The sequence below is a fragment of the Ascaphus truei genome, chromosome 5 (genome assembly GCF_040206685.1).
Source record: "Ascaphus truei isolate aAscTru1 chromosome 5, aAscTru1.hap1, whole genome shotgun sequence".
NCBI classification, from domain to species: domain Eukaryota; kingdom Metazoa; phylum Chordata; class Amphibia; order Anura; family Ascaphidae; genus Ascaphus; species Ascaphus truei.
This window is the reverse complement of record NC_134487.1, coordinates 19,769,802-19,775,801: the sequence shown is the minus strand read 5'-3', so window position 1 is coordinate 19,775,801 and position 6,000 is coordinate 19,769,802. Positions and strand designations below refer to the sequence as shown.

Here is a 6,000-nt window from a genome sequence, read left to right as displayed (position 1 = left end):
AGCAAAAGGAGTCCCTGCCCCGAAGAGCTCACAATCTAAGCGAAAGAAGAAGATCCCTGCTCTTATTGTACAGTGAACCTTAATGAAAGCCTGAAGTGATGGTAGCAATTAAAATAATCTTAAATCTTTAATAGTAACTTGTTAAAATAAATTCACATTGAATGACTAATTGCAGCACAACATAACATAAAACATAGGACAAGACTAAATAAAAGCCTTGCATTAGCAGCAGCTGCAAGTGGATACCACGTGTTTAACAGTAATAGAGTAATAATAATATATATGTAGCCCGGTCCTCCCTTTAGCTCTCCTCACCTCCGCTGCAGGCGGGTAGCCAGTAAGGGCGCTGCCATTTTGTTTGTACGCTCGCATGCGCAGAAAAGGTTTGGGCATGCAAAGGTTCCAGCAGCCCCAGGGGCTGCACAACACATGACACAGTACAGCCAATAGGGCTGCTAGAATCTCCTGATGGGAGATTGGAACTTTGGGTGTGCTTGAAGTTTGAGCTGATAGTTAGGAGAGTGGCAGTTGGAGCTGGGACAAGGAAGGAGTAAGTTATATGTGCAGATGTCAGTGGCATCTGCCCTAGGCCAGATACCCCCTATTATGCCCCAGCTAGGCTCCGACTCCCACATAGTTTGTGGCTGCGATAGGGACTTGCCCCTCAGATAGGGACCCTTCCCTGCTTAGCAATATTAGGGTTAGGGACACAGGGAGACGCCGCACGGTGGCTGCGGCCTGTGGTCCAGAACACAGATCGCCCTAAATTAATAAAGACATTGTTTACGGTGGTACAATCCACGAGGGACTCACCCAACATATAGGCGGAGGCTTCGCAGTATCAGCATCGGATCTGTGGATCCCAGCATCGTGGCATCAGCGCGCCCGGGTGTGGAATCACCCAGCAGGTACCAAACGCATCAGTGCACCAACTCAAAGACTATAGTGGGGCAGCGCTGTCACACACACATTGGGTGGGGGAGCAGAGCATTGGAGGGTACGGCCGTGCGTGGTCTGGTTGGTGGTATATATATATATATATCCTAGGTTATTTATGTTCAGTAAAATTGTTATCTTTCATAAGTGTGTATTTTATTGTATGCGGGTCCTGTAGCGGGGTTATTTTACCTCATAGAATCCTGTGCAGGTGGAGGCGCTACCGACCGAACGACTCAGGTATACCCCAGGTTCCCAGTAGCGAAGACTCAAATCTCTTGTGCACCACAGGTATTGCACCATATACACACACTGTAGCCACAAATCTATCAGGGGGTGGGGAAAGTGTGCTACAATTGGAGGCTCTGCTGAGATCTCAGACCTGGGGTGCCCTGCTCAGTAGTCTAAATTTGTGAAACCCTTCAGACTGCCATGTTCACACCCACCGGGAAACCGGTCCATGACTGGGCCCTAGAGTACCACATAGGAGGAGTATCCCTACTTACCTCAATAACTGCTGTACGTGACCACACACAAAACATCCCGGGTCTGGCCAATGCCAGGGTCTTAGACCGCAAACTTGACGCGGATTTCTGCTCTAGTGCCATACTATTGGCCACAGAACATGAGATATGCTTGGACAAAGCCCCTCAGGCCCTAAACCCATCCGAGGACCTGCCCACAGGGCACCCACTGATATACCCTAAGTTACCAACCTCCGAAGGGACCTTCACTCTGAGACTCACCTCTGAGGTTCCCTATCAGGCTAGACCGGTCATCTCAAGGCTCTTCGCCAAGGTCCTTTCTCATGCTGAAGTGTCCACCTCCCCCTACAGTCCTGGGGTATGGATGGCCGTAAGTACCCCAGTTCAAGCAGACCTACCTGTACCCACTTTCACCTCAAGTGTGATACCCAAGACACCTACCGCCAGCTGGTATCAGAGTAACCCTGCCCCAACTCCTAGTCAGAGCCCAGTTTATAGCCACCTGTCTCCGTGAACTTCCAATTTAGGAGTGACACTACCGCAACTGGTCTAGGCCCTCACACAGTCAGCTCACTGTCACCAGTACCGCCACTATCCACACCATTGGTGAAGAGACATTCGATGATTGGTGGGATAACGCGGAATATGTGTTGCCCAGGGTGGACATGCTCAGATGCGGTAAAGACACAATGGGTTGTAGAATGCTTGCGGTCTCCAGCAACCATCGTGCCGCTGTATCGCAAAGGTCACCCCTATGTGGAGGCTCAAGACCTGGTACGTGCGTTGACTAGGACCTACAGCAAGAAGGATGACCCCATTGCGTTGTTGGCCCAATTCCATGCCCTCAAGCAGAAGGAAAATGAAGACTTGTCTGAATTCCTTCACCAACTGCAACTAGCTCTGTGGACTCTAATCCACAAAAGGATCATCAGGATGACGGAATTGGACGACTACCGAAAGAGGCAATTCCTGTGGGGAGTCTCCCTCCTTCACCCTTTGGTGGCCCGAATCTGCTGCAATCTTTCAACTGAGAATTCTCCCAGCTACGAGGACCTCATGGAACGGATACAGGATCAGGAGGTCATTCTTCAGTTCCAAACATCCGGGAAAACTCGGCTTTATTTGTATTTTTTATTTTGGCTTTATTTTTGTTAAATAAATAATAACACAGTGGTAATATGTCATGTGTTGGTTGTCATCTGGTGTTTGGGTGTCATCTGAGGTTGTATTTACCTAATTTTAAGAACTGCTAAGAACAGATGATTGTTATTATGTACTGATATGTAAAACCATGGAATTCAAAGAGGGTGAACTTTCTTTTTCACACCACTGTACATATATATATATATATATATGAGACCCATCAAGGTCGAAACAGCTGTCTGTGGGTGGTTTTCTGGGTATGCACCTTAACCCTGGCTGTGCTCAAAGCTGTGACCATGCAGCAAGCTTAAGCCTATAGGGAACCATGTTAAAAATGGTTATTGAGGCAAAAAGTGACACTGTGTGCTCATTTGCATGTCATTTCCCAGAATCCCTTGCTGCAGTGGAAGTGCTGTATGCTGGGTGATAATGGGGAAAGGCAGGGTTGCAGACCTATAGGAGGAGAGAGGAAAGAACCCTATATGATGCACTCAGCCCTACTAATGAAAATAATAAACTTTTATTTAATGATAGTTGAAAAATGCAAACATAACAAATATATTTAAAACCTAAAAAGTGTACTGTTCAGTTCTGATGTGCAATCACTCTAGATGACCAGGTAGTGTCATACTGTAGTTAGTGTGAAGCACAGTAGATTAGAGAAACTGTTGATTCTCACAATACTAGTATGACAATGATTTAGTCGATGCACAATGAATATAACCCTGTCAGGGAAGTAGCTAGTGTGCACTCTACATAGGTATTGTGATACACAAGCACTGGGAGCATTGATAGTGCAGCACTGTGTTACGAAGCTGCAGTGGGGTACATAGCACTGCTGCATACACAGGAAGCCAAATGCAAACCCAGGCAGGGAAGGACCCCCCTGGTGATAGATCAATGGGAGCGCTGCTGGGAGGTGGGTGCAGGTAAGTATACCCTGTCGTTAACCTCATGAGGGGACTCCAAACTAATAGCCAGAACTCACACTTTTGCAGCTCCTTCCAGGGGGGGGGGGATGTTATCACAACCCTGCTGTGTATATATACTAAGGGCTAGCCAGTGCCAGCAGGAGGTCTGATATACCTAGTTTCTAGCTCGGAAGAAGTTCCCTTGTTGGAACGAAACGCGCGTCGGGATGACGTCATAGCGACGCCGGCTGTACTGTTGCAGTGTCAAACTCACAGGAGTTTGCTCACGCTCTGTAGATTAGCTTAATACCTTGATGTGGGCCACAGATGTGGATCCCACTAGCTAGAAACTAGGTATATCAGACCTCCTGCTGGCACTGGCTAGCCCTTAGTATATATACACAGCAGGGTTGTGATAACACCCCCCCCCCCCTGGAAGGAGCTGCAAAAGTGTGAGTTCTGGCTATTAGTTTGGAGTCCCCTCATGAGGTTAACGACAGGGTATACTTACCTGCACCCACCTCCCAGCAGCGCTCCCATTGATCTATCATCAGGGGGGTCCTTCCCTGCCTGGGTTTGCATTTGGCTTCCTGTGTATGCAGCAGTGCTATGTACCCCACTGCAGCTTCGTAACACAGTGCTGCACTATCAATGCTCCCAGTGCCTGTGTATCACAATACCTATGTAGAGTGCACACTAGCTACTTCCCTGACAGGGTTATATTCATTGTGCATCGACTAAATCATTGTCATACTAGTATTGTGAGAATCAACAGTTTCTCTAATCTACTGTGCTTCACACTAACTATGACACTACCTGGTCATCTAGAGTGATTGCACATCTGAACTGAACAGTACACTTTTTAGGTTTTAAATATATTTGTTATGTTTGCATTTTTCAACTATCATTAAATAAAAGTTTATTATTTTCATTAGTAGGGCTGAGTGCATCATATAGGGTTCTTTCCTCTCTCCTCCTATACGCTTAAGTTTCACCCTGATAGCACCTCCCTAGAAAGTCTATTTTGAGCTGAGCAGGATTTTCCCCTCCCCACCCCCTCCCCCTTCCCTTTCCCCCACTGACTGCAGGGTTGCAGACCTGCCTGAGACATGCAGATGAGCATACAGTTATATTTGTATATATATATACATATACATATATATATACACACACACACACATATACACTTTTCTGGACAATTTAATATTGTCTGTATTCCTAGCCTAACCATTCTGTGACCGGACTGGTGGAAGCTTGTCAGTTGTCTCTGGGCCTTCATTGCTCAGTGCAGCAGAAGAGGTTGCCAATACCTGGAAATGCCCTGGGGCTACTTTTTAAAGTAAATGTAAGCACCGTTTAAAAAATATATAATAATCCTGTGTCCATCTCAATGTGCAAATATATCAGGCGGTGACAAAACAGAGGAAGTGTTTTTTTTCTAGAAGAAGGATTAAACCCCTAAAGAAATCTTGTAAAAACTCTTGTAACCACCTGAGGTCATCTTGATAATAAGGATCTTATCTATTTACCTATGTGGATGCTGATTGCCATAGACACTTTTTTTTATTTTTGTTTAGATCTCCAGAATAATATTAGTGAGGATGGGTGAACATCTGGGTACCAATGAGATTGTGTGGGAAAGGTCGTGCCTATAAATTGTTGTGAGATTATGGGATAATGATTGGATATCCATGACAGGGGGGATCAACTCCAGTTCTCAACCCCTCCCCTCCCCCCCCCCCCCCTAACTGGTCAGGTTTTCAGGATATCCCAGCTTCAGCACAGGTGGCTCAATCAGTCCCTGCTTCTGCACAGGTGGCTCAATTAGTCCCTGCTTCAGCATAGGTGGCTCAATCAGAGGCTCAGTCAAGACTGAGCCTCTGATTGAGCCACCTGTGCTGAAACTGGGATATCCTGAAAATCTGACTTGTTGGTGGCCCTTGAAGACTGGGGTTGAGCACCCCTGGTCTATGAGACAGTGGATGCATGGGTGGATATTGATATGGAAAGGGATAATAATGGAAAAGGTGTATACTGAATGGCAGCAGTGCGTAAACTGGGGGGCACGCCCCCCAGGGGGGCGCAAGATTGTTATGGGGGGGCGCGGCGGTTGCAGAGGCCCCGCGCTCTTCCCCCAAGGCATTTAAATTAATGCCGGGGGATCGCGTGAGGCCTCTGCAACTTCACTTTCCTTCTCTTCGGCAACGCACCGCCATGGCAACGCGGCGTCAAATGACGCCGTGGGGTCATGTGACGTCACGTTGGCATGACAACGTGACATCACATGACCCCGCAGCGTAATTTGACGCTGGAGAGTAGGTAAGGGAGGGGGGATGTGAGAAGGGAGGGAAGCAGGAAGGGGGGCACATCAGGGAAAGATTCTGCACCCCTGCTGTATGTCACACCGGATAAATGATTGGATACCATTAGTAAAGAGGATAAATAGATGGTGTCTATGTGATAGGTACAAAAAAAAACAAAGTTGACCTAGTGAGGCAGAGAAGAGACTGAGCAAGTCATGTGGG

General features: G+C 47.1%; 1 long non-coding RNA gene across 1 annotated transcript in view; it reads left to right on the top strand.

The window, feature by feature from the left end:
* The first annotated feature begins 536 nt into the window (after window positions 1–536).
* LOC142494359 (uncharacterized) overlaps window positions 537–6,000 on the top strand; it is a 220,839-nt gene continuing 215,375 nt past the window's right edge. The window contains exon 1 of the long non-coding RNA XR_012801391.1: window positions 537–908. This is a non-coding gene — a long non-coding RNA (uncharacterized LOC142494359). The remainder of the gene's footprint in view (window positions 909–6,000) is intronic.